The sequence below is a fragment of the Priapulus caudatus genome, unplaced genomic scaffold (genome assembly GCF_000485595.1).
Source record: "Priapulus caudatus unplaced genomic scaffold, Priapulus_caudatus-5.0.1 Scaffold600, whole genome shotgun sequence".
Lineage (NCBI taxonomy): Eukaryota > Metazoa > Priapulida > Priapulimorpha > Priapulimorphida > Priapulidae > Priapulus > Priapulus caudatus.
The window spans coordinates 80,084-89,593 of NW_014577661.1; the positions used below are offsets into that span (position 1 = coordinate 80,084).

The 9,510-nt window shown below is 47.5% G+C and overlaps 1 protein-coding gene across 1 annotated transcript in view; it reads right to left on the minus strand.

The window, feature by feature from the left end:
* Window positions 1-9,510, minus strand: part of LOC106812008 — a gene marked incomplete at its 3' end in the record, with an annotated part of 100,500 nt that overhangs the window by 70,910 nt on the left and 20,080 nt on the right. The window lies entirely within an intron of this gene.

Sequence of the window (9,510 nt, forward strand, 5' to 3'; positions counted from 1 at the left end):
ATCTGGCCGCCTGCCTGCCTGATCCTGCTGCTGCGGCTGCTCTGGCCTTGCCTTGCAACCTGCCCGACATGTCTGCCTGTCTGTCTGGCCTGGCCTCGTCTCGTCTTGTCTGTCCTGCTCGCCGCGAATATGCCTGCCTGACTGCCTGCCTGTCTGCCTGCCTGTCTGTCTGATCTGGTCTGTCTGCCTACCTGCCTGCCTGCCTGCTGCTCTGTCTGTCTGTCTCCTCCTGCGCTTGCCTGGCCTGCTCTGTGCCGACACAACTGCTTCCTGTATGTCTGTCTGCCTGCATAACCAGTGACGACGATAACGTCGAATGACGTCGATAAAAATGACGGGAACGATTTAAGGTTATGGCGATGATTGCGACGATGACGATAATTACGACGATGACCGTAAAGCCGACGAAGGCGATGATGATGACGGGGAACACAGTATTTGGAACCATTTCTGGCGTATGTTGGTTTTTTATAACTTATTTGTTTTTATCATTCCTGGTATTATTAAAACACCGTTGCTGAATCCGTTCGCGCAGCAAAGCACAGCAACAGGCAAACAAACAAAAGAACAGCGCAGCAGCAGCAAGCAGCCAACAGCCGCAGCTAGAAAAGCAACAGTACAATGCAAAACAGCAGCCGCCAGCAGCTACGAGCAGCAACAACCGACAAGACAACCGACAGTAGGAGCCAGCAGATCGAACCACGGCCGCATGCAAAAATTAATTTAATGGCCCGTAGTTTCTGCGCATAAACCATTTTCTATCACACCGCCATTAGGACAAGTACATCTATATATATATATAATATAATAATATATATGTGGGTTAATATATTTAGGTTTGACCTAAATTAGAAATATAATATGAATATATATATATATAATAGTAATATATATATATATATATATTTAATATATGTATAAGCGCAAATATCAGGAGACCCAATTTAGAGAAAGCAAGCGAGGTAGCAAGAAAGGTCAGACAAGAGAGAAATGGCGGAGAGGGCGAGGAGAAGAGGAGAGGGGGAGATAGAGCAGATTAGAACGGACAGAACGAGAGAATGGAATGAGGTGAGCGAGAGAAAGAGATATATAAGGGGAAAGTAGGTAAATAAATAGAATGGAAATTTCAAAGCGAATGGGATGAAGTGAAGGAGGAGGGAGGGAGAGTGGAAAAGAGAGAGAGAGAGCGCACGAGAGAAAGATAGAGATCGAAAAAGAAAGAGGGGGTTTGGTGGTGAGAGATGCCGAACAAACATACGGTTACTAATCTCCATCTCTGATAACATGAATGCGATATCACATCCGCTGCGTATAGCTGACATTGCCGTCACTGCAATAGCTTAATGCACGATTTCGTGTTTGATTCGAAGCCCAGAAATCCAATATTCCCTGGAAACATATTAACTCGTGAGAGCGGCAAGCATGTGGAAACACGTGGCCAAAGAAGCCGAGTTTTTCATTCATGCTGCCAAAACACAGGATTTCTGCATCACTAAAAGTGGACTTGCTAACAGTAGCCGGCACATTTAGAGCAGGCTGAGGCTGAGTGCAGGCAGAGAGTGGTACAGAACGAAGTAGTGGGCGAAGTAGTGGCGAAATGCCTGGGAGAAAGACGGGGGGCGAGAGAAGGGAAGAGTGAAAGAGAGAGAAGGAGGGGATGTTAGGGGGTTGAGCAAATGGACGTTGGCCGAGTGTGGGGGGAAAAATTGAGTATTGTGAAGAGAAGCTGAGAGAGCGGATAGCCGATGAGCAGCTCAGCAGCGAGCGCTGAGAGAAGGATGAGAGTGGTGGGCATGGCCGAGAGTAGAAGCGCAGAGCAAGCGGCGAGAGAGGAGGGTATGATGGGGCTGCGGGATGAATAGAAGCGCCACGGCGAAAGCGTGGCGAGAGAGGGTAGCAAGAGGGTAGTGGGGCTGTGGGAGGAGAATGACAGAAGCCAGGGCAAGCGGAGACGAGGAGAAGTGGTAGTGGGGCTGGGAGAATAGAAGTCGAGGGCGACGAGCTGCGAAGAAGAGGAGAGAGTAGTGGGGCTGGGGAGAATAGAAGCGCAGGGCAAGCGGGAGAGAGGAGAGGGTGGTGGGGCTGGGGAGAATAGAAGCGCAGGGCGAGCGGGAGAGAGGAGAGGGTGGTGGGGCTGGGGAGAATAGAAGCGCAGGGCAAGCGCGTAGCAGATGACGAGGTGGTGGGACTGGGCTTGATGAAAATGCTAAGACGAGATGGGAATGAGGCACGCGTGTAGGGAACTATGACGACTAGGAGGAAGCGAGAGTACTCTATATTATATACCCCTTATATTCAACACTAAATTCGGATCGAGAAGTGGGCTCCACCGATAATATTTAGGATCCCCGTGCGTTGTTGGTGTTACAACTGTCGATCCAACGCGGGCGCGTGTAAACATGTGCTCTTGATAACATCGCACGCTAAATTACGTCGGCAAGCAGCGGACAAGGGTATGGCAAAGACATGCAAGCTTCCGCATGTCGCTTTCGCTCTCGTACCGTACCTGTCCCTCTTTCTTATCCATCTATCCCATCCTCCATCCAATCCATCCGGATCCAATCCATCTCCATCCATTCTATCCATCTATGCCATCAACACTATCTATTCCATCCTTCCCAATACCATCCATCCATCCATCACCCATCCATCTATCCATCCATCCATCCATCAAGCTCCATCCATCCATGCCGATCCATCCATCCATCCATACATCCATCCATCAATCCATCATCCATCCATCAGCATCTATCCAATCCATCTAATCCATCTATCATCGCAACCATCTATCCATCCTTCGGCTCCATCCATCGCATCCATCCACACCATCCATCTATCAGTATCATCCATCCATCCATCCATCCACATCTCATCCATCCAATCTCATTCCAATCCATCCATCCATCCATCCATCATCCATCTCAATCAATCAATCATACCAATCCATTCCGGATCATGCCATCCAGTCCATCCATCCATCCATCCAATCCATCATCCATCCCATCCATCCATACCATCCATCCATATATCCCTATCCATCCATCACATCCATTCCATCCATCCATCAATCCATCTATCCCATCCATTCCATCCATCCATCCATCTCATCACATCCATCCATCCATCCATCCATGCATCCATCCATCCCATCCATCCATTCATCCACTCCCCAACCATCTATCCATCCTTCCTCTATCCATTCATCCATCCACGCTATCTATCCCATCCATCACACAAATCCATCCAGTCCATCACATCACATCCATCCCTATCTATCCATCCATCCATCCGTCACGTCTGTCCGTCCGTCGTCCGTCCGTCGTCCGTCGCGTCCGTCCGTTCCGCGTTCGTCGTCCGTTCGCTCGTCCTATCCATCGCTCCATCCAGCTATCCATATCACTATCTATCCATCCTTCTCCATCACCATCCATCCATCCACCCATCTCCATCGCATCCATCCATACCATGCCATCCATCCATCCATCCAATCCATCCATCCATCCATCCATGCCATCCATTCATCCATTCCATCCATCCATCCATCCATACCATCCGTCCATCCATCCATCCATCCATCCATCCATCCATCCATCCATCCATCCATCACCATTCATCGCATCCATCCTTCCATCCATCGCCATCTATCTATCCATCCACCATCCATCCATCCATCCAATCATCCATCTATCAATCATTCATACACTCCATCCATCCAATCATCCATCCATCCATCATCCAATTCCATCCATCCATCCATCCGTCCGTCCGTCCGTCCGTCCGTTCGTACCGTCCCGATCCGTCATTCCATCCATTCCATCCATCCAGCACCTACATAACATATAACATCATACGCCCATTATACACAGACTATACCGCCATCAACTGTACAGCGCCACCTATACTGTACAGCGCTATAATATAAGCCCTACACTGCACATGCGCCAATTGCGTAAGGTGTCTGAAATGCAGCTAAACATATACTCGCGCTAATCTATTTTTGGCGAGCTATGCCGTGTCATATCATAGTTGTGCGAGTGATATTATGTATATGGTGACTCTGTAGAAAGCGGATATGAAAGTAACGCCGCATGATGCCGTTTCTCCCCAGCATTAATCGTTAATCATAACAGCATCATAGAGCAGAACACGTCACGGTGGCGACTGTGCTGGGGCATGTAGCCGTTATGTGCGTGCGGTTCAGCCGAGTGTTACTAGCATCTGTGCTCTACGAGTACTGCGTTATACACATGCACACACCATACCGCACAGTCACACCGCCATTAGTGATATATATCGAGCTATAGTACGATGAACACGCGTTACGATGATCGCTGAAACCTACTTGAGCGGGCTTCGATGTCCGATGTGAAAAGAACAGCTCAGCGACCTTGTTTGTTCATCGCAACGAGCCTAAATAATACATATGTGTATAGATCAAACATGTTTATTAGCTCCTGTTATTAATTCACCTGCATTTTACCATCGTGACCATGAGGCGCGTGTGCCCGTGTATCTATGTTCTCAGGCGAGCTCAAGATTAATTGCATTGCCTAGAGAGGCGGCACGTGATTAAATAGGAATTATCATCTAACGCGATTATCATACGATCTCCTCCGACAGACAGGCAGGCATATCGGCAGGCAGGCAGGCAGGCAGACAGGCAGGCAGGCATATCGGCAGGCAGGCAGGCAGGCAGCCAGCCAGGCAGGCAGACAGGCAGGCATATGGGCAGGCAGACAAGGCAGGTAGACAGACAGACAGACAGATAAACAGACAGACAGGCAGGCAGGCAGGCAGACAGACAGGCATATCGGCAGGCAGGCAGGCAGGCAGGTAGGCAGACAGACAGACAGACAGACAGACAGGCAGGCAGACAGACAGACAGACAGGCAGACAGACAGGCAGGCAGGCAGGCAGGCAGGCCGGCAGACAGACAGACAGACAGACAGACAGACAGACAGACAGACAGACATACAGACAGACAGGCAGGCAGACATGCAGACATGCAGACAGACAGGCAGTCAAGCAAGAAGGCAAGCAGGTGTGTCCCACGGGGGCTGAGACTCGTGCGTGTGTTTGCTGTTTACCCGTTAGCCGTCTATGTTTATTGATATGTTATACTCGCTATTAATGAAGTAAAACACTGACGAACATAGAGATATTTATCGATATTATGCATCTATAAGTTGGATAAATTTATGGGCGAGACGGCCGAGCTTTAGCAAGAACCGAACTGTCGTACAACACAGAATAAAAACGAGAAAAATTAAAAAAATGCGACAACGTACTTGTCTAGTCAAATAAATTTCTAGTAAAACAAAATTATGGTGTAAAAATACAAGAACGCGTGCACGGCTAAATGACATGAGGCCGTGTGCTTGTGTATGATTGTGTGTGCGTGCGTGCGTGCGTGCGTGCGTGCGCGCGTGCGTGTGTGTGCGCGCACGCGTGTTCGTGTACAAGAGAAGTTCAACATTGCATAGTGAGATTTGGGAAATCTGTATTCCCATTTGACGATAAACAATATTGCGCACCGTGGATCGATCGGTGAGAAAAACGGCGACTATCGATAGACATAGACACAGATAGACGTTACGCGGAAAACAACTGCTAGCAATGCGGGTGGCGTTGCTATAGGAATCGCTCCCTCTGTTTCCCTGCTGATCACGTAGGAATGAAGGCGAACAAATCCTAAACTGATCCCCGTAGGAAATCAGCTACTATCTGCTCACCCGCTTCTTCAACGATAGGGGGCAGTAGGGGGCGATAGGAAGCCTAGACTGGTACCCGGTCCCACCTATCGGCTTAGGGACCGGTAAGCGATAAACAAAGCATGGCAACGATTGGTCAACAGACTCGATAGGAAATTAGCCGATACGACCAATCAGTGGTCCGTTTGCACGGCTAATCCGGCATGGCAAGCAAAATGGAGGATGTGTTCAAGTTCGATTTGATATTTTCGTGCGAAAGTAAGGCAGTGATATCACTTACTGATATGATTACTATCTTCCCGAATTTTCCGCGGTGTACTATCCGCCATTAACCGCAGTTTTTACTTGCTAGCCGCCGCCATCTTTTAAACTCATATCCGTATTCCAAATCGAGGCGCGTAATCCGGTTGCGCGCGCATTCTCTACTGGACAGAATTCTGTCCACTAGATTATGCCTTACCGGTCCCCATCGAGTAATCGAGGTGGGAGCGAGTACCAGTCTATAGGAAGCCGTCACGTGACTACTGTCCCTGCCCTGCGGCGAAGTTTCAAGGTTCAAACAATTTTCATCTGGCAGTTTGCATATTAAGTTTGGCTCGTGGCCATAAAATATCGACGATTTTATTGGCCGTCACAAACGATTTTTGTTGTATGAATTTGTTAATGTGTACATATGCATCGATATCCACTTATTTCCTAGGTCGTCAGCAAATACCAGTGAGCCTATCCAATCGGAGTATCATTTATCATAACGGCTGCAGAAACAGACACTACAACACATACGTCCTACAACATGCTACACGCGCACGAACACGCGCGGGCCTGCACACACACATTTCTTCGGCATCTTCGGGCTATCTTCGTATAGCGAATTCTAGGACAAAGTCACCTGATATACACCTCAAAACCGTGAGTCAGACGCTATAGGACACTACATGAAAATATAGGACGCTATTTATAGGACGCTATATGACGCTATACGACACTATAGAACACTGTATCCCCCGCCTACACACCACTGCCTACACACCCCACCTCCACTATTCCGCCTCCGCATCCCCTGTCTTTACATCTCCGCCTTCATCATGCAGCCTCACTCGGTTGCCTAACTGGAGATATGCGTTGACATTGTAGTGACGGGTGTGAATTAAACGGATACTTGAAATTCCGCACGTGAGATCTGTTCATCGCAGACGCGCCCACGCCGATGCGAATTAGATTATAGACGGGTATGTGTTTAGCATTTTTTGCAGAGGAAACTAAAAACAACATAATATTGAAGATAGCTTGAACTTCTTTTTCGCTGCTTTCAAGAATTAATCGAATACGGTCTCCACAACTTCATACGACCCTCACTCTACCATTCTACGATTTTGACTGACTGCATGCAACTGAGTTACGTACAAATGAATTTACGTGTGCGTTGTGTGAGATGCAGGAAGGCAAACACGCACGCTCTCCATTGAGGGAGTTGTTTGTATTTTCACGTCTGGAGTTGCCTGACGCGCAATGCACATGCGGCCAACGATGTTTTACATAACGGCAAGAGCTAATAATACTTAGCTAATAATACTTAGCTAATAATACTTAGCTAATAATACTTAGCTAATAATACTTAGCTAATAATACATAGCCAATCATACTTGGGTATTATTAGCTCTTGATTTGGCGTATGATAACGCGTTAGATGAAATTCCTAATTTAATCACGTGCCGCCTTCTAGCAAATGCAATTAATTCATTGAGCTCGCCCTAGCACATAGATACACGGGCACACGCGCCTCATGGTCACGATGTAAATGCAGGTGAATAATAACAGGAGCTAATAACACATGTTTATTATTACACATATGTATTATTAGCTCTTGATGACAACAGGTCGCTGAGCTGTTCTTCACTCGACATCGAAGCCCCTCAAGTAGGTTTCACGAATCATCGTAACGCGTGTTCATGTACTATAGCTACGATTAATAATCAAATGCGCGTGTGACTGTGCGTATGTGTGTGCATGTGTATAACCGCATAACCGTAGCACAATGCTAGTAAACACTTCGCTGCACGCACGCACATACGCCTACATGCACGCACACTCGCCACCGTACGTGTCTCTCTATGTGCTGTTATTGATTAACGATTAATGCTGGCGGAGAAACCCCATGCGAGCGTATTTCATATCCCTTCTACAGAGTCACCAGTATAATAATACACTCGCACAAACATGAATGACCATACTCGCCAAAAATAATTAGCGCCGAGTATTTTTTAGCTCATTTCAGACATTACGCAATGGCGCTGTGCAGTGTAGGGCTTATATATAGCGCTGTACAGTATAGGTGGCGCTGTACCGTTTCGATGGCGGTATACTGTGTATATGGCGCTATGATGTATATGTATGTAGGTGGCTGGATGGATGGATGGATGGATGGACGGACGGACGTACGAACGGACGGACGGACGGACGGATGGATGGATGGATGGACGGACGGACGGACGGATGGATGGATGGATGGATGGATGGATGGATGGATGGATGGATGGATGGATGGATGGATGGATGTATGAATGGATTGATGGATGAATGGATGGATGGATCAAATCTAAACAGATTCCGCGTAGGAAATCAGCTACTATCTGCTCACCGCCTCTTCAACGATAGGGGGCAGTAGGGGGCGATAGGAAGCTAGAACTGGTACCGCGGTCCCACCTATCGGCTTAGGACCGGTAAGCGATAAACAAACGCATGGCAACGATTGGTCAACAGACTCGATAGGAAATTAGCCGATACGACCAATCAGTGGTCGTTTGCACGGCTAATCCGGCATGGCAAGCAAAATGGAGGATGTGTTCAGTTCGATTTGATATTTTCGTGCGGAAAGTAAGGCAGTGATATCACTTACAGATATGATTACTATCTTCCCGAATTTCGCGCGTGTACTATCCGCCATTAACCGCAGTTTTTACTTGCAGCCGCCGCCATCTTTTAAACTCATATCCGTATTCCAAATCGAGGCGCGTAATCCGGTTGCGCGCGCATTCCTACTGGACAGAATTCTGTCCACCTAGATTATGCCTTACCGTCCCCGCATCGAGTAATCGGGTGGAGCGAGTACCAGTCTATAGGAAGCCGTCACGTGACTACTGTCCCTGCCCTGCGGCGAAGTTTCAAGTTCTAACAATTCATCTGGCAGTTTCCTATTAAGTTGGCTCGTGCCATAAAAATACGACGATTTTATTGGCCGTCACAAACGATTTTTGTTGTATGAATTTGTTAAGTGTACATATGCATCGATATCCACTTATTCCTAGGTCGTCAGCAAATACCAGTGAGCCTATCCAATCGGAGTATCATTTATCATAACGGCTGCACAGAACAGACCTACAACACATACGTCCTACAACATGCTACACGCGCACGAACACGCGCGGGCCTGCACACACGCATTTCTTCGTCATCTTCGGGCTATCTTCGTATACGCGAATTCTAGGACAAAGTCACCGGATAACACCTCAAAACCGTGAGTCAGACGCTATGACACTACATGAAAATAATAGGACGCTATTTATAGGACGCTATTTATAGGACGCTATATGACGCTATACGACACTATAGAACACTGTAGGACGCTATAAGACACTATAGGACGCTATAGGACGCTATGAAACACTACATGAAAATATAGGACGCTATATATAGGACGCTAATGCACGCTATACGACACTATAGAACACGTGAGGTTGCTATAGACACTATAGGACGCTATGAAACACTACAGTAAAAATATAAGGACGCTATATTCTAG